This window comes from Lithobates pipiens, unplaced genomic scaffold, assembly GCF_037356315.1.
Source record: "Lithobates pipiens isolate NorthernLeopardFrog02 unplaced genomic scaffold, aLitPip1_a1.2 Scaffold_23, whole genome shotgun sequence".
Lineage (NCBI taxonomy): Eukaryota > Metazoa > Chordata > Amphibia > Anura > Ranidae > Lithobates > Lithobates pipiens.
The window spans coordinates 48479569-48505871 of record NW_027507785.1 but is presented as its reverse complement, the minus strand read 5'-3'; the positions used below and the strand labels follow the sequence as shown (position 1 = coordinate 48505871).

The window sequence follows — 26303 nt, the reverse complement described above, 5'->3', positions numbered from 1 at the left end:
CCAATGAGTCTAATTTTTTGGGACTCGTTAATAACGGGAATAGTACCACTGGATTGGCGCAGGGACAATGTGGTGCCTATAATTAAAAAGGGAACAAAGTCTTTACCAAGTAACTATAGACCTGTTAGTTTAACCTCTATAGTCGGGAAGATACTGGAGAGTTTAATAAAAGATCACATAGACAAGCTCTTGCTGGTAAAAAAAATATTTTAAGCAACAGACAACTTCAACTGTGGCTTCAGTTGAAGGCCATTAGGTCGAAACACGTTGGGCTTGTTCCCCACATTGCTTTTTATCTTGCTTGTGATCACTTTTTATACAGTCATCCTTCTAGATGTTTGTACATTTTCACCAAGATTAAACATCTTTCCATTTTATGACTTGCACCATATGGAGCCTTTTTTTCTGTTTTTGTATTATGGTTCCAATGCGATAATTTCATCACTGGTCGCTGGTTCATGGTGCTTATATTTGAGATCCAAAGAACATCCGCTTTGAGGATCCTCTTGAGTCTTGGATATCTGGCTTGACAAACCGGGATTTACCTCCGTTGATTCATCCAACATCTGCATCAAGAGCAACTCCTCTACAGGTTCCATCCATATTAGAGTGTGTTCCTCCGATGACCATCTGGCTTTGGCCGATATAAGCCTCATTGACCCACTGTCGTATGACAGGTGGGTCCACCCTGTCTGGTAAGAAGTATTTAACTACAATTTTCCATCAAATGAATTCCTATCCTGTGTTGAATGTGCCTCACAGCTACTCCTGTGATTGCATCACTTCATTTGTCACTAAGGAATTGACCACACTCTTTTCATTTGGACGCACGCTCTAAGAAGTTTTCTCACATTTTTTCACTTAAGTGATTGGATTTTTATGTTATGGTTATTACGTATTTTTTGTTTTGTATATTGATTTGCCTCTGCCCCGAGCTACATCACCGATCTTGTCTCCAAATATCACCCGAATCGTCCCCTCCGCTTTTCTCACGACCTCCTACTCTCAAGCTCTCTCGTCTCCTACTCCCATGCTCGTCTCCAGGATTTCTCCAGAGCCTCTCCCATCCTCTGGAACTCGCTACCTCCACCGGTCCGGCTATCCCCTACCCTTGCTACCTTCAGGCGATCCCTGAAAACTCCTGCCCCACCCTATTAGATTGTAAGCTCTTCTGAGCAGGGCCCTCTCAATCCTCTTGTATTTTATTGTATTGTAACTGTATTGTCTCCTTTAATATTGTAAAGCGCTGCGTAAATTGCTGGCGCTATATAAATCCTGAATAATAATATATACCGTATTTATCGGCGTATAACACGCACCCCAAGTTTAGGAGGGAATTTTAAGGAAAAAAACTTTTAGGAGGGAAATTTAAGGAAAAAAACCTTACATTTAAATGCCCATCATGTCATTTGCAGCCTTGTCATGCAGCCTGTCCGTCATTGCAGCCTTGTACATCGTTGTCAGCTTTTATTTTTAAAAATGGCGTCCTGTGTATCTTGGCGGCGCCCGGTAGTCTTCGGCCGCCTTCGGCCGTACTGAGCGGCTTTCGGCCGCCTTCGGCCATACTGGGCGGCTTTCAGCCGCCTTCGGCAGCCACCGAGAAAGGCCGAAGGCGGCCGAAAGCCGCCGAGAAGGGCCGAAGGCGGCCGAAAGCCGCCCAGAGCCCAAAAAATCACACAGAAATCGCGGAGGATCGGGCGTATAACACGCACCCGCGATTTTCCCCTGATTTTAGGCTGGGTTCACACCGGAGCGATGCGGGAACGCCGCGAATCCGCGGCGTTTTCCCGCATCGCATGCCTCCCGCCGGCAGTTCACACTGCCCTATGCGGACGGCTGGGAGTGTCAGTGAAATGTTAATGACACCCCCAGATCAGTCCGCATATCGCAGTGCGATCTGCAAACTCGGGCAGGAATCGGATCGCATGGTGTGAACACCCATGCGATCCGATTCTGCTGCGGACCAAAAAAAGGGTCCCGTGCGAGTTTGAGGCGGGTGTGATGCGAATTCAGCCATACTATCTGTATGGCTGAACTCGCGTCGCACAGAGATCGCATGTGATTTGCACTGCAGTGCGGTGCGAATCACATCCGGGTCTCCCAGCCGCAGCGGTGTGAACCCAGCCTTAAGGGGAAAAAAGTGCGATAAATACGGTAATAATAATTTTGTGTTTACAGCACTTGCCTATATCACTTATTCATACACACCTTCATGGTGCTTTCTTCAGCGCTGCACTTTTTAGATATCATTTGTCTGAACTTTGTTTGTTTATTGTTAGCAGTTTTCATTAGAGGTGTTTAGCGCAGCAATTTCCCTCCTTGTTTACTCTTATATTACGAACCGGCACGTTATTCAGCAGGATGGAGACACCTGTATTTATGTAAATGAATTATGTTGAACTCCTCCCTACATCATCCGAGAATTCATCTTCTGTAATGTAATGAGGGAACCACCAGATGGGGAGACATAAAATTGTTTTCTATCTACAGAAAAGAGGAGATCATTCATTTTTTGATATGGCGGACTTCTGTTGGATTGCATGGGATGAAATAAAACATAGCAAGGTCTAAGGGCTGCTATACACCAGAATGCGGTGCGGGGAAAGGCGCGTTCTGTGCGCACTTCCCACACCGTGCTTAGATACACTGCCTTTGCAGGTGGGTGTAATGTTAAGGGCACCTCAAATGTAGATTACAGTGTGTTTGTGGGTACCAAATCGCATGATACCGCAGTAACTTTGCGATTTGGTGCGTTTTTTAAAAGTAGTGCATGCACTACTTTTTCCGCTTTACAGTGCGATTTGCAGACCATCCAAATAAATGGTATCTCAATAATCATCCCACGTATCTCCACCTTTGAGTGATCTTAAAATCTCATCGAAAACAAACGGTCATCATTGCGCAACATTCCTTGCTTTATTTTGCTTAAAAAAACATATGTAAATATTGCACTCACATAGTATAGTGCCTTAGGAGAGGCCCTGAGTCTATCCAGCGTTCCGTTTTATCACAATTTTGGAGAAAATAAAGAAATGAAATAACATGTGGGGTTTTTTGTTTCCTACAAAGTTGCTATTTTAACAAGTTATTTCTCATACACAGCATAGGCATTCTTACAATTACACCCCAAAGCACATTCTGCTACTCCTCCTGAGTATGGGAATACCACATGTGTGAGACTTTCTTACAGTCTAGATGCATATAGAGGCCCATAATCCAAGGGGCACCTTCAGGTGTTCTAGGAGGATAATCACGTATCTAATTTCCTGACTACCTTTCACATTTTTGAAGGCCCTGGAACACCAGGACAGTGGAAACACCCATGCATAGTGAGTCTCTTGAAAATTGATTTTTTTTGCAAAAAGATTTTGGAAAATTCAGGAAAGAAAAGTTGTGAGTTAATAAGATATTTCTAACATACAGCATAGGCATACTTAGGATTACACCCCAAAACACATTCTGAAACTCCTCCCAAATATGAGGATACCACATGTGTGAGATTTTTCACAGCCTAACCACATAGAGGAGCCCAAAATCCAAGGAGCACCTTCAAGCGTTCTAGGGGCATAAATTACACATGTAATTTCCTGACTACTTTTCACATTTTTGGAGGCCCTGGGGCACAAGGACAGTAGCAGCACCAACAAAATGACCCTATTTTGGAAAGCATGCACCCCAAGGTATTTTTGTAAGAGGCATGGTGAGTGAGAGTTGAAGACTTCCTTTTCTGCCACAAGTTTTTCAAAAATGCAGAAAGTTGTAAATTTAGTAAGATATTTCTCACACATAGTATGGGCATACTTAGAATTACCCCCCAAAACACATTCTACTACTCCTGAGTATGGCGGTACCACATATGTGAGACTTTTTTAATGTTTGGACTAAGGGTGGGACAAGTGGAATCCCTTAGCAACCAAGTGAAAACCCTTAGCAACCAGCTGCAGGTAACCAGAGAGGCCTAAGAAGTCAACACTCAGCAAGCCCTACGGGGACAGTGCTACACCACAAATGTGAGACTTTTTTTTACTGATGAGTCATGTTTTCCTTTTGTGGATGGCTTTGTGTGTGTGTGCGTCACTTACCTGGGGAAGAGATGGCACCAGGATGCAGTATGTGAAGAAGACAAGCTGGAGGAGGCAGTGTGATGCTTTGGGCAATGTTTTGCTGGGAAACCTTGGATCCTGTATTCATGTGGATGTTACTTTGACACGTACCACCTACCTAAACGTTGTTGGTGACCAAGTATACCCCTTCATGGGAATGGTATTCCCTGATGGCAGTGGCCTCTTTCAGCAGGATAATGCACCATGTCACACTGAAAAAATGGTTTGAGGAGCACAATGAGTTTGAAATCTTGACTTGGCCGCCAAGTTCCTCTGATCTCAATCCAATTGGGCATCTGTGGGATGTGCTGGAAAACAAGTCTGATCCACGGAGGCCCTACCACTTAAAGGACTTAAAGGACCTGCTACTGACAGCTTGGTACCAGATACCACAGCGTACCTTCAGAGATCTAGTAGAGTCTATGCCTCGCTGGGTCAGGGTTGTTTTGGGGGAAAGAGAGTGACTTACTCAATAGTAGGTGGTTGCTTTATAACGTTACAGCTGATCGCTGTACAGTGTCTTGAAAAAGTATTCCTGCCCCTTGAAATTTTCAACATTTTGTCATGTTACAACCAAAAACGTAAATGTATTTTATTGGTATTTTATGTGATAGACAAACACAAAATGTCACATAATTGTAAAGTGGAAGGAAAATGATAAATGGTTTTCGACATATTTTACAAATAAATATGTGAAAAGTGTGGGGGGCATTTGTCATGTCATGAATATGCTTTGATGTAAACCATTCCATTGTAGCTCTGGCTGGATGTTTCGGGTCGTTGTCCTGCTGGAAGGTGAACCTCCGCCCCGGTCTCAAGTCTTTTGGAGACTCTAACAGGTTTTCTTCTAAGATTGTCCTGTATTTGGCTCCATCCATCTTCCCATCAACTCTGACCAGCTTCCCTGTCCCTGCTGTATAAAAGAATCCCCACCACATGATGCTGCTACCACCATGTTTCACGGTGGGGATGGTGTGTTCAGGGTGACGTGCAGTGTTAGTTTTTCATCACACATATCATTTTGCTTTTAAGCCAAAAAGTTGAATTTTGGTCTCATCTGACCAGATCACCTTCTTCCACATGTTTGCTGCCCCCTCCCCCACATGGCTTCTCCCAAACTGCAAACAGGACTTCTTATGACTTTCTTCCTCCAATGTCTTTCTTCTTGTCACTCTTCCATAAAGGGCAGATTTGTGGAGAGACGACTAATAGTTGTCCTGTGGACAGATTCTCCCCCCTGAGCTGTGGATCTCTGCAGCTCCTCCAGAGTTACCATGGACCTCTTGGCTCTTCTCCGATGAATGCTCTCCTTGCCCGACCCGGTCAGTTTAGGTGGACGGCCATGTCTTGGTAGGTTTGCAGTTGTGCCCATACTCTTTCCATTTTCGGATGATGGATTGAACAGAGCTCCGTGAGATGATCAAAGCTTGGAAGATTTTTTTATAACCCAACCCTGCTTTATACTTCTCCAAAACCTTATTCCTGACCTGTCTGGTGTGTTCCTTTGGCCTACATGATGTTGTTTGTTCACCAAGATACTCTAATAAACCTCTGAGAACTTCACAGAACAGCTGTATTTATACTGAGATTAAATTTTACACAAGTGCACTCTAATTACTAATTAGGTGACGTGTGAAGGCAATTGGTTCCACTAGGTTTTAGTTAAGGGTATTAAGGTAAAGGGGACTGAATACAAATGCAAAACACACTTTTCACATATTGTTTTGTAAAAAAAATTGAAAACCATTCATAATTTTCCTTCCACTTCACAATTATGAGCCACTTTGTGTTGGTCTATCTCATAAAATCCCAATAAAATACATTTATGTTTTTGGCTGTAACATGATAAAATGTGGAAAATGTCAAGGGGTATGAATACTTTTTCAAGGAACTGTATACTGTATTACCATAGCTTACTGGCTTTCAAACTAGCTGTAAGTAACTAAACTGGAAGTACACAGTACTGGTTTGAATACTTGTTTCAGGTTACAGAGTAGCAGAGTAATGGAGTACAGTGGAACCTTGAATTATGAGCATAATCCGTTCCAAGAGAATGCTTGTAATCCAAAGCACTCGCATATCAAAGTGAGTTTCCCCATAGAAGTCAATGGAAACGAAGATAATTTGTTCCACATTGACTTCTATTGCATGCAATACCGCATGTGGCCAGAGGTGGTGGGGGGGCACCGGAGAGATTCGGAAAGGCTCCGAAATGCTCCGAAACGGAATATTTTTGAATGTTTCCGAGTATTTCCGTGCAGCATCGAGTGTCACCCGCACCTCTGCCCAAATTCAGTACTGCACACCGCAGAGGCTTGAGTCTTGCTCGTTTTGAGGGACAACACTCACAAACCGAGTCAGGATTTTTAAAGAATAATAGCTTGTATTGCGAAACGCTCCTTAATCGCATTACTCGCAATCCGAGGTTCCACTGTACAAAGGATCAGAATGACTGTCAGTTAGCTAGAACCTGCAGAAGAAGGTGAACAATGACGGAGCCAATATTTTACCTTATGATAGATGCGGCCGAATAGGTGGAGCTGATTGTGGAAGAAGAGACCTGGAAAATATATCTCACCAGGAACGATGGTAAAGACCTCAAGATGTCTGCGTCATTGAAGAGTTCAGAAATGAGACGAGTCATATCAATTCCTCTTTATTTTGGGGGTCACAGAAGTATCTGCTAGGGTCATCGGGATACTGAATTACAATACATGGGGTGACACATTCAGATACTACAGCAGGACAGACACAAATTACAATTGTCATATCAAGGGGTTCAGCTCATTGCACTTACAACTGTAAACTTTAATCTTTTTTAGATTTTTAAATAGAATTTATTTATACATAACTTTCCTCTCCCCCACCAACCCCACCCCCTCCCTCCCCCACCCCCCCCCCTCTAAACTTCTGCCCACCCGACTCAACCAGACTAATATAGAGAGCCTTGGCTCCACCTGGAGAAGTGGTGGCGCCGTCGTCCCATGGAACATCCAACGGCTCTGCAGGTGATGCCAGCCCTACAGTCGCGGAGAGTCGGCCATAATATATTATCCTATCTCTTTATATGAATATATCTTTCTTTTATACACAAAAAAGCATAAAGGTTGGCAGATGGACTTATAAGAACGCTGACAACAGCACACGTGGCTATTGGTTGTCATGCTGGATTGTACAGTTGCTTTTTTTTTTTTGTGTTTTTTTTTCTTCTTTTTGTTTTTTTGTTTGCATCACTTATTATAACACCATAACATTTACACACTGTACATTTATATACAATGGTGGCCAAAGAAACAGCGGACAGAACCGAATATGCAGACTGCAAAATGTCCCCAGACGAATGAATTGGATCTGTGCGCATCCAAGAGTGGTGTCACCCCCCCCCCCCCCTTGAACATCCCAATCCCAAGTCTTATCATCCCTCCCCCCCCCCCGAACATCCCAAGTCTTATCATCCCTCCCCCCCTTTGATATCTACGTGGCCTCGTAGCTGAGTGGAGGAAGCCAGCATAAAATTGTACAACCTCCAATGTAACTCCTTATAGCTAGAAATATTTCTCCTCCGCTGTATATAGGTTATTAGACAACAGGAACTGCTTGTGTGGTTACAATGTATCCATCAAAGGTGGAGACCTCTATTGTCACGTCTGCTAGAGGCCAATGTACCCTCATATACAAAGAGAGATTTGTAAAGCTACTCTGTCACCCCAATCCCTGATATTATAATTTCTTCTCTTAACTTCTCGTTTGTATATTGTGTTCCTGATGTACATATACAGTTTAGTGATATGTGAATGATAATACCAAATAAGAACTTCTGAACGATGGATATGAAAAAACACAAGAAGATCAGATGGATGGAGCTCCTCATGGGTACCCGGTCAGAATACCAACCATGAATATCCATTTGTTCTCCAATACTTGACGCCAAACATACATTGTGAACATTCTCTGTAAACTTTCCCATTGGATGTGAAGGACACAAGAAGATTAGTTGGATGGAGCTCCTCATGGGTACCTGGTCAGAATACCGACCATGAATATCCATTTGTTCTCCAATACTTGACACCAAACATACATTCTGAACATTCTCTGTAAACTTTCCCATTGGATGTGAAGGACACAAGAAGATTAGTTGGATGGAGCTCCATCTTCAGGGCTGGATAACTGGGCACCTGGTCAGGATACCCACCATGTATACATGGAACACCCATTTTTTTTCCTCCAACACTTGATGTCAAACATACATTCTGCACATTCTCTCTAAAGAATTCCATTGGATCTGAAGGATACAAAAAGATTAGTTTGATAGTGCTCCATCTTCAGGCCTGGATAACATGGGTACCTGGTCAGGATACCCAACCTGAATAGATGGAATATCCATTTATTCTCCAACACTTGATGCCAAAAATACATTCTGAACGTTCTCTCTAAAGGTTCCCAGTGGACGTGAAGGACACAAGAAAAATTAGTTGGATGGAGCTCCATCTTCACGGCTGGATAACAGAAGCAACTGGTCAGGATACCCGGCATGAATACATGATATAACCATTTATTCTCCAACATTTGAAGCCAAACATAAATTCTGAACATTCTCTGTAAAATTTCCCAATTGGATGTGAAGGACGCAAGATTAGTTGGATAGAGCTCCGGAGATCTTTAGGGCTGGATAAAAGGGACACCTGGTGGATGGAGCTGCATCTTCACGGCTGGATAACAGAAGCACCTGGTCAGGAGACCCGGCATGAATACATGATATAACCATTTATTCTCCAACATTTGAAGCCAAACATAAATTCTGAACGTTCTCTGTAAAATTTCCCAATTGGATGTGAAGGACGCAAGATTAGTTGGATAGAGCTCCGGAGATCTTTAGGGCTGGGTAAAGGGGACACCTGGTCAGGATACCCACCATGAATACATGGTATAACCATTTATTCTCCAACACTTGACGCCAAACATAAATTCTGAATGTTCTCTGTAAAGTTTCCCAGTGGATGTGATGGACAGAAGAAGGTTAGTTGGATAGAGCTCCATCTTCAGGGCTGGATAACTGGGCACCAGGTCAGGATACCCAACATGAATACATGAAACACCCTTTTATTGTCCAACAATTGAACCCAAACATCGAGAAGATTGAAGAACTCAAGAAGTATTAACAGGATGTGAAATTCCACACAGCAGACTTTCTGGCTTCACCTGAACATCTCCTTTGATCTACCTTCACCTCATCAATTACACCACGTGCACAGACTGCTGGACAGGGTTACTGAAAGTCCAGGGATATTTTAGGGAAAAAAATAGTAAAATAAAACCTGTGGTACCAAGAATCTGTTATAAACATAAATGAGATGAAACCGTGCAAAGTACAAGAATTGCTAGCCATGCATTATGACGAGAGACGAATCATTGTACAGGCTATATGGCTACTAGCCTTTGGCAAAGTCCTGGGAGAGGTCAAACATGCCACTAACATCATACACACGGGGGGCATTAATATAAACATATCAATCTCAATAGCACATATTATAAATAAATCCATATACATAACATTGAAATGTCGTAAGATATGAACACGGTTTTACCCTCCCCCTCCCCCCCCCACCTCCCAAAATTTGTTGCATAGACAATCAGACATGATAATCAGTTGCCGCAACCCAAAAATGAATGGAAGCGCCAAATGGGCAAGACCAGGAGACGGTCAGCTTTAGAGCATGCTCAACAGGACAGGGAATCGCCCAACCAAAAAGCAGACACAGGAGCGACTTTACAATACTGGAGCAATTCAGGGGATGGGGGAGGGGGGGGGGAGGTTAATGTGTAAGGTAACATGCGGCAGAAGTACGGCGCTCTTCCGTCGAAAGGCCGTGTCATCTCTTTGAACGTGCCGGCTGGCGATGGCTTAAAACTGGAATTACACAGTCAATAGGAAAGGGAGAATGAGGATGACAGGGCCTCATCTCCTCCCCTCGTTAAGTATTTTTTGTGCTCTTTGACTGCTCTCTATTGCTTCTAGAGATACCCTATGTGCTAATCTGATCACAAAGAGAGACGTACAAAAAATAAATAAAATAAAAAAAAATAATGAGGTGCAGTACGCAAAAAAAAAACGCTGAAGAGCAAAATAAATATGAGGTATATGAGTACGTGAATCTGGAATGGTTAAGGCTGCTCTGAAATGAACATAAGTAGAAATTAAAAGATACAGACATGGTTTTTTTTTTGCCATTGCAATGGCTCGTTGATGGCTTACTGATCGCTGACAGAAATGTCTGGCTGAGGTGGGGGCTCAACCAGTCCACACACTGCCTCTCAGAGTCCTATGGCCTCGAGTTTCAGAAGAATGAACAGTGCTTAGGTCCTCGCTTGTCTGTTTTGCAGACGCCTGGCGCCTTGGATTTGGTTTTTTTTTGTTGTTTTTTTTACGGCTCCTGAACAACGCAGGAGCACAGGATCTTACCGGTGGTCAGAAATGGAATGCTGTAGTAGGAGATGTGGAGCCCTCTTTTTCAAAGCTCTTTAGTGGAGATCACGGAAGACATATAAAGACAGGCCGGAGACGTTCCAGGTTTCAGAACTTCCGAGTATAAGATCATAGAGAGAACCAGTGGATTTTTGCCTCCCTTGGAACATGAGTTACCCCCCCAAGTGTCCTGGTCCCCCCCCCCCTACAGAAGGAACATTTGTTCATATATTTCATCATCTCTTAGAAAGTCTCTCATGAAGAGTCACAGGAAGGGCCTCATCCAATACATAAATACTTGTTCAGGGGTCACCATCAGGGGCATCCATTTTCCTTTTTCGTAGACTGTAGAAGAGAGAAGCCGTCATTCCTTCATAACCACAAAAGTGTATAGAACAGAGTTCAATTCACAAAGACATCCTATCTCCAGTTCATTCGAATAAGGCCCCTTTCACGCGGACGATCCGTTCAGGTCCGCCTGAAAAACTGAACGGATGCTCCATAGAGCTCTATGGAGCGTCGGATGTCAGCGGTGACATGTCCGCTGACATCCGACCCGCTCCGATCCGAAAAAAAGTGTGACGGAGGAAAAAGCTATTTTTCCATCCGTCATCGGATCAGGTGATGGCGGACACTGCGGTCCGTCGCCACCCGATCTCCCATAGGGGAGAGCGGCGCTGTGACAGGTCCGTCCCTGCGCAGTGTGCAGAGACAGACCTGTCATCTGCCTGCTCAGCAGAGATCGCTCCGGCGATCCCCGCTGAGCAAGCGGATATCCACGGGGGCACTGATCCGCTCCGTGTGAAAGGACCCTAAAACAGAAATCACAAGATAGCAACACAAGGCAATGACCAGGAACTTCCTTGTGATGCCCCATACACACGGTTGGACATTTGGACACCACAAAATCCGACGGATTTTGCCCGCAAACTTGTCTTGCATACACACGGTCGCAAAAAGTTGTTGGAAAATCCGATCGTTTGGAACGAGGTGACGTACAAAACGTACGACGGGGACTACGTAGAGGCCAGTAGCCAATAGCTTTCGTCTCCAAATTTTTTTTTATGAGCATGCGTGGCACTTTGTGCGTCGGAACTCTCTACACACACGATCGGGAAAAAAGTCCGATTGGATTTTGTTGTTAGATCCGGCTCTCAAACTTTTTCTGTCAGAAAAAGTCCGGTAGAGCCCGCGCACGATCGGATTTTCCAATAACATAATCCGATCGGACTTTGTCCGTCGGAATTTCCGACCATGTGTGTGTGTATGGGCAGGGCCAGATTAACGTAGGGGCTATTGGAGCTGCAGCTCCAAGCCCTTACCTTTAATATAGGCCCAGCAGGGTTGGACTGACCATTTGGGCACTGCCATTGCCCTACTGATGCTGTCCACTGCAAAAAAAAAAAAACAGCTCCAAATGCATAAATAAAAAATTGTAAAAAATAAATTATAAAAAAATTAAAACTGTTGACACCGTCCATTGCACTACTTACACCATCCACTGCCCTATACTGGAAAAATAATAATAAAAAAGTAAAATAGTAAAAAAAAAAATAAAAAAAATAAGAATGTGAACAATAAAAAATTGCAACAAATAATAAAAAAAATAAAAAAAAATGTAAAAAAAGTATGCAGAAAATTTGGGCTCATTCGCACGGGTACTCTTGCACATAGTGTGAATGAGCAGTTTGTTAAAATTACCTAATTTGTTTTAATAAAAATTTGTTTGCGTTTTAATTTTATTTATTAACCATAAAAACGGCCCTCCAAAGTCCTCAGCACCAGGCCCATGATGCTCTTAATCTGGCCCTGTGTATGGGGCATAAGAGTAATCTGGGGGGGCCTTTTTTGCACGTTGAGAACTTATCTTATAGATCAGGGATATGCAATTAGCGGACCTCCAGCTGTTGCAAAACTACAAGTCCCATCATGCCTCTGCCTCTGGGTGTCATGCTTGTGGCTGTCAGAGTCTTTCTATGCCTCATGGGATTTGTAGTTCTGCAACAGCTGGAGGTCTGCTAATTGCATATCCCTGTTATAGATACTACTAAAGAGATGATATACGCCTCACCTATCACCTCACCTATCAATAAGCTATAAAGCAACAAAATTATACTTTTATATTAGGAACTGCAAAAAACACCCCCCCGTGCAATCACTAAAACACAGTAAAAAAAACAATAAATAAATAACAATGTAGCGGTTCCTATAACAATTCATTCATAAACCAATTAAAAAACATACATAATTCATGATAAGAGCACGTCTCTGTTCTTCAAAATATCCCGACATCCAACCAAATTATAAACGTGTCATTTATAAAAAAATGAATAAAAATAATCTCAGTGCTACTAACTATTCAGCAATCAATATCTATTTCATCAACAGTGAAGTGTCTTTGTGCTAAAAATGATAAAGAGTCTCTGTGCTCAAAAGTGCTTCAATCAGTCCTTTAATTTTCCACAACCATTAGAAGCCCTCCAATGTCTGGTTTTGCACCGTCATTCTCCACCAGACTTAGTGGAGGGCTCCCTAAAAAAAAAAAGAATTGCATTAACCACTTCAATACCGGGGGGGGGGGGGGGGGGGGCACTTATACACCTTCCTGCCCAGACCAATTTTGAGCTTTCAGCGCTGTCACACTTTGAATGACAATTGCGCGGTCATGCTACACTGTACCCAAACTAAATTTTTATCATTTTGTTCCCACAAATAGAGCTTTATTTTGGTGGTATTTGATCACCTCTGGGATTTTTATTTTCTGCTAAACAAATAAAAAAAGATCGAAAATATTGAAAAAAAAAACGTTTTTTTTTGTTTCAGTTACAAAACTTTGTAAATAAGTAAGTTTTCTCCTTCACTGATGGGCACTGACAGGGGCTGCAGTGACGGGCACTGATGAGGTGGCACCAATGAAGTGGCACTGATAGGCGGCACTGATAGGTGGCACTGATATGCGACACAGATAGACACTGATAGGTGGCACAAATAGGCGCTGATAGGTGGCACGGATTTTCATGTATAGGTGGCACGGATTGGCATGGATGGGCGGCATGGATAGGTGGCACAAATGGGCATGGATAGGTGGCACGGATGGGCATGGATAGGTGGCATGGATAGGCGGCACGGATGGGCATGGATAGGCAGCACGGATGGGCACTGATAGGCGGCATGGATGGGCACTGATAGGCGGCATGGATGGGCACTGATAGGCAGCATTGTAATGTAAAGTATTGTAGGGATGGATGCCAATCAGTGCTAAACAATAATGCATGCCAATCAGTGATGCCATAAGACAAGTTTTTGGCGCAAATCAAAGATGATAATATTATATTCCCACTAGGAGAAAAAGTCTATAAAAGTCCATAGATTAATCGGTGCAGAAGTGCACTGTTTAATCAAGTCCAGGATAGTAATCAGTGATGCCCATTGTGGGCACTGATTGCCATCCATTATGGGCACTGATTGTCATTCCTTATGGACACTGACTGGCATCCCTGGTGGTCTAGGGGGGGCATACCTGTTGCTGGGCATCCCTGGTGGTCTGGTGGCGTCCCTGGTGGTCCAGTGTGGGCATCGTCAGGGGGGCTGTGCTGATAATCGATCAGCACAGACCCCCCCCTGTCAGAGGAGCCGCTGATCGGCTCTCCTCTACTCGCTTCTGACAGACGCGAGTGAGGAAAAACCGATCCCCAGCTCTTCCTATTTACACTGTGATCAGCCGTGATTGGACACAGCTGATCACGTGGTAAAGTGTCTCCGTCGGAGACCCTTTACCGAGATCGTAGTTGCAGGGTGTCAGACTGACACCCCGCAACAACGATCGCCGCGATGCGCGCCCCCGGGGGTGCGCAGCGGCTTAATATCCTGATCATGTCATATATAGTTAGGGTGGAGGCACCGGCAGACGATCCGATGACGTCCGGTCAGGATATTAAAACCACTTTGCCGCCGTCATTTTGCTATATGGCGGGCGGCAAGTGGTTAACATTCTTAAAAAAATTATAAAAAAATAAAATAAAATAATTTTACTCACCAGAAACCCCCATTGCTAGGCAGTCTTCCTATTCCTATTCTGCGGCGCTGTTTCTTCAATTCCTCGTCCTCGGCGAGCGGCCCCGTTGCCTTTCTGGGACATGTGTGTCCCCCAGGAAACAACGGGGCCATTCACAAAGCGTCGCGCGGCTCGCGGCATGCGCAGTAGGAAACGGGCAAGGCTCCACTGCCTGCTTCCCTTAGTTAGGATGGAGGCGCCGGCAGCCGATCCGATGGACGGATTGGGCCCCGGGGCGGCTGACACCGTGGGTGCCCTGGACAGGTAAGTGTCCTTATTAAAAGTCAGCAGCTACAGTGTTTGTAGCTGCTGACTTTAAAAAACAAAAAAAAACGTCCGGAACAGCCATTTAAAGGAAAAGTACAGCAAAGCATGTTTTAGCTATACTTCTCCTGTAGATCACAGAAGTGCAGTTCGTTCTGCACTCCTGTGACCCGTTTTCAGCAGACAGCGGGCTGAAGTCCGCTGTCAGCTGACGTCACAAAGCTGGCCCCATGCTCAGGCAAGACCGTGACCGTGGTTCCCCAAAAAAGTGCCAGAGTCTGATTTGTCTGCCGCAATGTCACAGTCCCGCTATAAGTCGCTGATTGCCGCCATTACTAGTAAAAAAAAAAAAAAAAAGTTGTAGATGCTATAACTTTTGTGCAAACCAATCAATATACGCTAATTGGGATAAATATGTAGCAGAATACATATTGGACTAAATTGATAAAGAAATTTGATTTTGGAAAAGAAAACTATTGGGTAATTTTTTGCAACTGCTGAAAGGCTGAAAGTTTGAGACCCCTGCTGTAAGGGGTGCTTTTATTCAGGTAAGTGTTGGATTTAATTCCCTTCTCCCCCCCTGTATGAGCAGAGCTCTGCCTTGTTTACATAGGCAGATCCCCATTCTGAGCCTCTGCTCAACAATCGGTGGGTGCCAGTGGACATCCAGTGCCCGGCACTCGCAGATTGGCTTCTGCTGTGAATAATCACAGCCCCTGCAGGTGAAAGTGCAGAATCATGTATGTGTATATATCTAGCAATGTGCATTAGAGCAGAAGCTCTCTCAGACCTCTCCCTCCTCATTGGCTGAGACACAGTAGCAGGAGTCCTTGGCCAGGGAGGGGGGGGGGGGGGCAAGCAACACTCTGTCTCATAGACACAAAAAGGAGGCTCTGGAGCAAGAATGCAGAAGTGCCCCCTGAGCAAGAAGCTTGTTCGGGGGGCACTCAGCAGGGGGTAGGAGCCAGGACTGCCAGCAGGGGAGCTGAGAGGAGGAGGATTGGTGCTGCTCTGTGCAAAACCATTACACAGAGCAGGTAAGTATTACATATTTGTTATTTTAAAATGTTACTAAACCTAGGAGCCTGCATTCACTATATCTGGTCTCCTCAGGAGCCTGCATTCACTATATCTGCTCTCCTCAGGAGCCTGCATTCACTATATCTGGTCTCCCCAGGAGCCTGCATTCACTATATCAGGTCTCCCCAGAAGCCTGCATTCACTATATCTGGTCTCCCCAAGAGCCTGCATTCACTATATCTGGTCTCCCCAGGAGCCTGCATTCACTATATCTGGTTTCCCCAGGAGCCTGCATTCACTATATTTGGTCTCCCCAAGAGCCTGCATTCACTATATCTGGTCTCCCCAGGAGCCTGCATTCACTATATCTGGTCTCCCCAGGAGCCTGCATTCACTATATCTGGTCTCCCCAGGAGCCTGCATTCACTATATCTGGTCTCCCCAGGAGCCTGCTTTCACAATGTCTGGTCTCCCCAGGACTCTGCATTCACTATATCTGGTCTCCCCAGGAGCTTGCATTCACTATATCTGGTCTCCCCAGGAGCCTGCATTCACTTTATCTGGTCTCCCCAGGAGCCTGCATTCACTATATCACTATATCTGGTCTCACCAGGAGCCTGCATTCACTATATCTGGTCTCTCCAGGAGCCTGAATTCACTATATCTGGTCTCCCCAGGAGCCTGCATTCACTATATCTGGTCTCCCCAGGAGCCTGCAGTCACTATATCTGGTCTCCCCAGGAGCCTGCAGTCACTATATCTGGTCTCCCCAGGAGCCTGCATTCACTATATCTGGTCTCCCCAGGACTCTGCATTCACTTTATCTGGTCTCCGCAGGAGCCTGCATTCACTATCTCCCCAGGAGCCTGCATTTACTATATCTGGTCTCCCCAGGAGCCTGCATTTACTATATCTGGTCTCCCCAGGAGCCTGCATTCACTATATCTGGTCTCCCCAGAAGCCTGCATTCACTATATCTTGTCTCCCCAGGAGCCTGCATTCACTATATCTTGTCTCCAAAGGAGCCTGCATTCACTATATCTGGTCTCCCCAGGAGCCTGCATTCACTATATCTGGTCTCCCCAGGACCCTGCATTCACTATATCTGGTCTCCCACAGTACACAGAACATTGAAATGAATTTATTTCAGTAAATATAAACTGATAAATACCTTTTCTCATCAGCAGTATATAGCAGTCCGATGAGGCTGCAGGACCCCTGACCTTCTGTCTGGACGGTGCTGATTGGCCCTGTGCTGATCACATGCACTCTCCCAAGGAAAAAAACAAACAAACTCTCTAGCAATACACATCAAACTGAGCATGTGCAGCCTGACTTCAAAGGCTCTATACCAGGGATATGCAATTAGCGGACCTCCAGCTGTTGCAGAACTACAAGTCCCATGAGGCATAGCAAGACTCTTAGAGCCACAAGCATGACAGTCAGAGGCAGAGGACATGATGGGACTTGTAGTTTAGCAACGGCTGGAGGTCCGCTAATTGCATATCAATGCTCTATACTATCAGGAGATGGATTGTGCACAGTGGAAGAAGGGGAGGATCAGAGAAGACAGGATCAAACAGCCTTTTTTACATAATGAGGAGAATTAACCCCTTAGGTTCCACAGTGAGTATGACAAGCACGCTTTACTGCATAAACAGACTGATTCTACCGTTGTGGGTTTAGTAACACTTTAATATAAAAATAAATAAAAATGTGAATCTTTACAAATGCTTTAAAGCACGCTGGGAATACTGGAGGAGTTGCAGTGCTGAACACGGTCTGAATTAAGTCTGGTGGAGAATGATGGGGCAGAACCAGAACCAGAACCAGAACCAGAACCTGGAGCACTTCCAATGGTGGCAGGAAATTAAAGGACTGACTGAAGCATTTTTGAGGACACTTTAGATATTCATTGGTGAATAGTTCAGAGCACTGAGATACTTTTTTCTGAATTACATATTTAAAATTGGTTCGGATCTTCGGATATTTTGAAGCACAGGGACACCTTTTTATTTTATGAATTATGTACAGTGCCTTGAAAAAGTATTCATACCCCTTGAAGTTTTCCACATTTTGTCACGTTACATCCAAAAACGTAAATGTATTTTATTGGGATTTAATGTGATAGACCAACACAAAGTGTCACATAATTGTGAAGCGGAAGGAAAACGATAAATAATATTCGACATTTTATTTTAAATAAATATGTGAAAAGTGCAGGGGTGGGTGAATTTGAATTTGTATTCAGCCCCCCTTTACCCTGATCCCCCTAACTAAAATCTAGTGGAACCAATTGTTTTCAGAAGTCACCTAATTAGTGAATAGAGTCCACCTGTGTGTCATTTAATTTTGGTATAAATACATCTGTTCTGTGAAGCCCTCAGGGGTTTGTTAGAGAACCTTGGTGAACAAACAGCATAATTAGGGGCCAAGGAACACATCAGACAGGTCAGGGATAAAGTCGTGGAGAAGTATAAAGCAGGGTTAGGTTATAAAAAAAATCTCCCAAGCTTTGAACATCTCACGGAGCTCTGTTCAATCCATCATCTGAAAATGGAAAGAGTATGGGCACAACTGCAAACCTACCAAGACATGGCCGTCCACCTAAACTGACCAGCCGGGCAAGGAGAGCATTCATCAGAGAAGAGCCAAGAGGTCCATGGTAACTCTGGAGGAGCTGCAGAGATCCACAGCTCAGGGGGGAGAATCTGTCCACAGGACAACTATTAGTCGTCTCTCCACAAATCTGCCCTTTATGGAAGAGTGACAAGAAGAAAGACATTGGAGAAAGAAAGTCATAAGAAGTCCTGTTTGTAGTTTGTGAGAAGCCATGTGGGGGAGGGGGCAGCAAACATGTGGAAGAAGGTGCTCTGGTCAGATGAGACCAACATTGGACTTTCTGGCCTAAAACCAAAACGCTATGTGTGGCGAAAAAACTAATGCTGCACATCACCCTGAACACACCATCCCTACTGTGAAACATGGTGGTGGCAGCATCATGTGGTGGGGATGTTTTTCTTCAGCAGGGACAGGGAAGCTGGTCAGAGTTGATGGGAAGATGGATGGAGACAAATACAGGACAATCTTAGAGGAAAACCTGTTAGAGTCTGAAAAAGACTTGAGACCGGGGCGGAGGTTCACCTTCCAGCAGGACAACGACCCGAAACATCCAGCCAGAGCTACAATGGAATGGTTTACATCAGTGGTTCTCAACTCCTGTCCTCAGGACTCACCAACAGGCCAGGTTTGCAAAATAACTGAAATACATATAATTTGCTGCTCTGTGATTGCAGCATTCTAGTCTGCTTCTCCCCAAGGTAATACTTAAAATCTGGCCTGATAGTTGGCCCCGAGGACAGGAGTTGAGAACCACTTTTTTAGATCAAAGCATCTTCATGTGTTAGAATGGCCCAGTCACAGTCCAGACCTAAATCCAAATAAGATTCTGTGGCAAGACTTGAAAATTGGTGATCACAGACGCTCTCCATCCAATCTGACAGAGCTTGAGATATTTTACAAAGAAGAAGAATGGGCAGAAATGTCCTCTCTAGATGTGCAAAGCTGGTAGAGACACCCCCAAAAAGACTTGCAGCTGTAATTGCAGAGAAGGGGGGTTCTACAAAGTATTAACTCCGGGGGGCGCCATACAAATGTATCCCCCACACTTTTCACAAATGTATTTGTAAAAAATGTCGAAAACCATTTATCATTTTCCTTTCACAATTATGAGCCACTTTGTGTTGGTCCATCACATAAAATCCCAATAAAATACAAACATTTCAAGGGGTGTGAATACTTTTCCAAGGCCCTGTATGTCTGGAGTTGGTATATGAATGAATTGTTATAGGAAGCGATATTATTACGCTGTTATTAATTGTTTATCTTATAGAAATGAGATTCTTTTATTTCTTGATTCCATCTAATGAATACAGAATATCTGCTCACTATGTCTCTCTGTTCCCCATTAATGATACATTTTACTTTGTTATTAAAGACTTCGCTTTCCTCCGAGACATTTATCAGTTTCCAGAATTATAGAGGAAAGGAGCTGCGGAGGTTTAATGGCCATTGAAGGACATATCAGTTCCTGTCTGTTATCTCTATATAATATTCAGACTGGTCTAGTCCAGAGGTCTCCAAACTGTGGCCCCAGGGGACAGATGTGGTCCTTTGCCTGCCGTTATCCGGCCCTTGAGGCACTATTCCTCCTACTGATACCAATGATGGGGCACTATTCTTCCAACTAACACCAATGATGGGGCACTATTCCTCCCACTGACACCAATGATGGGGCACTATTCCTCCCACTGATACCAATGATGGGGCACTATTCTTCCCACTGACATCAATGATGGGGCACTATTCTTCCCACTGACACCAATGATGGGGCACTATTCCTCCTACTGACACCAATGATGGGGCACTATTCTTCCAACTAACACCAATGATGGGGCACTATTCCGTCCACTGACACCAATGATGGGGCACTATTCCTCCCACTGATACCAATGATAGGCACTATTCCTTCTAACTGATATCAATGATGGGGCACTATTCCTCCCACTTACATCAATGATGGGACACTATTCCTCTCACTGACACCAATGATGGGGCACTATTCCTCCCACTGACACCAATGATGGGGCACTATTCCTCCCACTGACACCAATGATGGGGCACTATTCTTCCAACTAACACCAATGATGGGGCACTATTCCGTCCACTGACACCAATGATGGGGCACTATTCCGTCCACTGACACCAATGATGGGGCACTATTCCTCCCACTGATACCAATGATGGGCACTATTCCTTCTAACTGATATCAATGATGGGGCACTATTCCTTCCACTGACACCAATGATGGGGCACTATTCCTCCCACTGACACCAATGATGGGGCACTATTCCTCCCACTGACACCAATGATGGGGCACTATTCCTCCCACTGATATCAATGATGGGGCACTATTCCTCCCACTGATATCAATGATGGGGCACTATTCCTCCCACTGACATCAATGATGGGACACTATTCCTCCCACTGACACCAATGATGGGGCACTATTCTTCCCACTCACACCACTGATGGGGCACTATTCTTCCAACTAACACCAATGATGGGGCACTATTCCTCCCACTGACACCAATGATGGGGCACTATTCTTCCAACTAACACCAATGATGGGGCACTATTCCTCCCACTGACACCAATGATGGGCACTATTCCTCCCACTGATATCAATCATGGGGCACTATTCCTCCCACTGACATCAATGATGGGGCACTATTCCCCCCACTTACACCAATGATGGGGCACTATTTCTCCCTTAGACACCAATGATGGGGCACTATTCCCCCCACTGACACCAATGATGGGGCACTATTCCCCCCACTGACACCAATGATGGGGCACTATTCCTCCCACTGACACCAATGATGGGACACTATTACTCCCACAGACGCCAATGATGGGGCACTATTTCTCCCTTAGACACCAATGATGGGGCACTATTCCCCCCACTGACACCAATGATGGGGCACTATTCCCCCCACTGACACCAATGATGGGGCACTATTCCTCCCACTGACACCAATAATGTGGCATTTTTTACTCCAACTGGGCACAGTCCTGACCCTCCAAAATTCTGAAGGACAGTAAACTGGCCCTTAGTTTGGAAAGTTTGGAGACCCCTGGTCTAGTTCTAATAAAAGGTTTAGTTCACCTTCACCCTCTAAACCATTCTCAAGCCTTATCTAACTCAACTCCTATCAGAAAAGTACTTCCAGTCTGTTGTCTCTGTATATACTGAGGACAATACTCACTTTTATACCCAGAGTTCAGTGCTGCGGGTATGTAGGAGCTTCATATGTCTCCATCGCTGGATCTCCACTATGTTGGTTTAGGAGAGAGGACAATTTGGACATGTCATCAGTCAAGGTACATGATGGTGACAAAAGACACACACCTAACACAATTTTACTTTTATTGTCCCTGCATTGTGCGGCCGCGACAGGACAAGGACTTACTACAAAGCCCTGAGATGTGCATTGTCCAGCCTCCTGAGGGGACTGTCCTTACAGCCTCCAGGGCAGTAGATGGCATTATAGCCAAAATCAAGAAACCATTATCCAACATTTCATATACCACTATTCACCATTTCCCAAACCACTATTCACCATTTCCCAAATCACTATTCACCATTTTCCGAACCAACATTCACCATTTACCAAACCAATATTTACCATTTTCCAATCAAATATTCACCATTTCCCAAAAATATTTGCCAAATCCCAAAAAAATTTTTTACTATTTCCCAAATATTCACCATATTCACCATTTCCCAAACCACTATTCACCATTTTCCAAACCAATATTCACTATTTCTCAAGCCAATATTCACCATTTTCCAAACCAATATTCACTATTTCTCAAGCCAATATTCACCATTTTCCAAACCAATATTCACTATTTCTCAAGCCAATATTCACCATTTTCCAAACCACTATTCACCATTTCCAACACCACTATTCACCATTTCCCAAACTAATATTCACCATTTCCCAAACCACTATTCACCATTTTCCAAACCACTTTTCACCATTTCCCAAACTAATATTCACCGTTTCCAACACCACTATTCACCATTTCCCAAACTAATATTCACTATTTCCCAAACCACTATTCACCATTTCCAAACCACTATTCACCATTTCCCAAACTAATATTCACTATTTCCCAAACCACTATTCACCATTTCCAAACCACTATTCACCATTTCCCAAACTAATATTCACTATTTCCCAAACCACTATTCACCATTTCCAAAACCAGTATTCACCATTTCCCAAACCAACATTCACCATTTCCAACATTTCATATACCACTATTCACCATTTCCCAAATCACTATTCACCATTTTCCAAACCAACATTCACCATTTACCAAACCAATATTTACCATTTTCCAATCAAATATTCACCATTTCCCAAAAATATTCGCCATATCCCAACATTTTTTTTTACTATTTCCCAAATATTCACCATATTCACCATTTCCCAAACTAATATTCCCCATTTCCCAAACTAATATTCACCAATCCCCAAACTACTATTCACCATTTTCCAACACCACTATTCACCATTTCCCAAACTAATATTCACTATTTCCCAAACCAATATTCACCATTTCCAAAACCAACATTCACCATTTCCCAAAACACTACTCACTATTTCCTAAACCAATATTCACCATTTTACAAACTACTATTCACCATTTCCCAAAAGAATATTTACCATTTCCCAAACCATCAAAGTGACACCAGAATGTATCCAAAACATCTCCAGTCTTGTTCCCAGTTTGGCTACATTGTGGCCTCATCACACACAGCGACTCCCCAGCTGTTGCTGAGCAAAATAAAGGCAGCTTGCAGGGAAAATGTAATATTTTTGGGCTTTATAAATACAATTATTGCCGCAGCAGATTCTAGACGTGGTAGAGATGTGCCACATTACCGGCATACTAAGGGACCCCCCCAGCCACTATATTGGAAGGAATTTTTCATTTTTATCTTTTCACTTTAAAAATCAAAAAATCACTGCTCATTTAAAAATGACGTTTTTCACAAACTTTATTTTTATTGATACATGTCCCCCCAGGGCAGGACCCGGACCCCTATAACCATTGTATGCACAATTCATTGCACATAAGCCTCCAAAATGGGCAGTCTTGATTTTTTACATTTTTTTATGGGGTTCGTTATTCGGGTCAGAACTTTCACGGTGTTTGAAAGTTCTGGTGCAAAGCAAACAGGGGTCCGTTCAGCCCATCACTATTCACCATTTCCCAAAACCCTAGTCACCATTTCCCAAACCAACATTCACCATTTCCCAAACCAACAGTCACCATTTCCCAAACCAACATTCCCCATTTCCCAAACCAACAGTCACCATTTCCCAAACCAACAGTCACCATTTCCCAAACCAACAGTCACCATTTCCCAAACCAACATTCCCCATTTCCCAAACCAACAGTCACCATTTCCCAAATCAATATTCACCATTTCCCAAACCAACATTCACCATTTCCCAAATCAATATTCACCATTTCCCAAATCAATATTCACCATTTCCCAAATCAACATTCCCCATTTCCCAAACCAACATTCACCATTTCCCAAATCAACAGTCACCATTTCCCAAACCAACAGTCACCATTTCCCAAATCAACAGTCACCATTTCCCAAATCAATATTCACTATTTCCCAAACCAACAGTCACCATTTCCCAAATCAATATTCACCATTTCCCAAATCAATATTCACCATTTCCCAAACCAACATTCCCCATTTCCCAATCCAACAGTCACCATTTCCCAAACCAACAGTCACCATTTCCCAAATCAATATTCACCATTTCCCAAACCAACATTCCCCATTTCCCAAACCAACAGTCACCATTTCCCAAATCAATATTCACCATTTCCCAAACCAACATTCACCATTTCCCAAATCAATATTCACCATTTCCCAAATCAACATTCCCCATTTCCCAAACCAACATTCACCATTTCCCAAATCAATATTCACCATTTCCCAAATCAACAGTCACCATTTCCCAAACCAACATTCCCCATTTCCCAAACCAACAGTCACCATTTCCCAAATCAATATTCCCCATTTCCCAATCCAACAGTCACCATTTCCCAAACCAACAGTCACCATTTCCCAAATCAATATTCACTATTTCCCAAACCAACATTCACAATTTCCCAAATCAATATTCACCATTTCCCAAACCAACAGTGACCATTTCCCAAACCAACAGTCACCATTTCCCAAATCAATATTCACTATTTCCCAAATCAACATTCCCCATTTCCCAATCCAACAGTCACCATTTCCCAAATCAACATTCCCCATTTCCCAAACCAACAGTCACAATTTCCCAAATCAATATTCACCATTTCCCAAATCAACATTCCCCATTTCCCAAACCAACATTCCCCATTTCCCAATCCAACAGTCACGATTTCCCAAATCAACATTCCCCATTTCCCAAACCAACAGTCACCATTTCCCAAACCAACAGTCACCATTTCCCAAATCAATATTCACTATTTTCCAAACCAACAGTCACAATTTCCCAAATCAATATTCCCCATTTCCCAATCCAACAGTCACCATTTCCCAAATCAACATTCCCCATTTCCCAAACCAACAGTCACCATTTCCCAAATCAACATTCACCATTTCCCAAACCAACAGTCACCATTTCCCAAGCCAGTATCCACCATCTACCTCCATTCATGACCCCCCACATTTACATTGTTATAAACAGACAGTGCTGTTATACAGACACCCGGACTTCCTACCATTTCTATAACAAAAGAGCTTACAATTACACACCTTGATGCCTCCATATGTGTATATATATATATATATATATATAGCCTCGTATTGGGGTGGTAATACCGGGATCACGGTTGATGCTACAATTTTCTTTCGGGAGGCGAGTCCCCACAAAGTACAAGTGATCTGATCAGCTATACAGCCGCTGGATCACTTTCACTGGCGGGAGAAGTGGGTAACCCCTCCCCCTGCCACCGCCTTTAGCGGGCTCTCCCGTTCCATCAGGAAGCCTGGGACCAATCCAACTGGAGGCATCGGGTTCACTGAGAAGAATGAGAAGAACCACCCTTCCTGATATGTCAGAAACCAGAAGTGATGGGGATCTAGTCACTCCTGATTTTGGTTTGTTTGTTGCTATCACAAGGGATGCACATGGGTTGTGACAGGTCCTCTTCATGGAGAGATCTGGGGTATTTTAGACCCCAGATCTCTCCTCTGGCCTCCAAATCATCTGATCAAACTGAGATAAGTTTTATAAGATGCTTTACAAGCCGGTAACAGTCTAAAAGATCCCAGATCTCTCAATAAAGAGGACCTGTCATGGCCCAAGCTATTGCAAGGGATGCGGTTAATCACCTGTGATGGCAATAAAGTTGATAAAAAAAATGCAAAGATACAGTGTAAATAACAAATGAACATAATAAAAAAAAAAAAAAAAAAAAAAAAAGCACCCCCCCCCCCTGCTCACAAGCAAGCAGGTGAACTTGCACATAGGTCCCGCATGCATTTAAAGGGCAATCATATTACACATGAGAGGCATCATTGTGAATGTCAGAGTGAGAGCAATAATTCTAGTGCCAGACCTCCTCTGTAACTCTAAACAGGTAACCTGTAAAGACCTTGAGGCCTGGTTCACACCACAGCGATGCGGGAACGCCGCGAATCCGCGGCGTTTTCCCGCATCGCATGCCTCCCGCCGGCAGTTCACACTGCCCTATGCGAACGGCTGGGAGTGTCAATGAAATGTTAATGACACCCCCAGATCCG

The 26303-nt window shown here is 43.8% G+C and overlaps 1 protein-coding gene across 2 annotated transcripts in view; it reads right to left on the bottom strand.

Moving 5' to 3' along the window:
* Window positions 1-7528: 7528 nt before the first annotated feature.
* BSN (bassoon presynaptic cytomatrix protein) overlaps window positions 7529-26303 on the bottom strand; it is a 230275-nt gene continuing 211500 nt past the window's right edge. The window contains exons 11-12 of one of the 2 annotated variants that reach the window (XR_013262273.1): window positions 21733-21799; window positions 7529-10911 (exon numbers count right to left, since the gene is read on the bottom strand). The gene's annotated coding sequence lies outside the window, so the exon portion shown is untranslated. The remainder of the gene's footprint in view (window positions 10912-21732; window positions 21800-26303) is intronic. The other variant, XM_077451559.1, reaches the window with a different exon arrangement.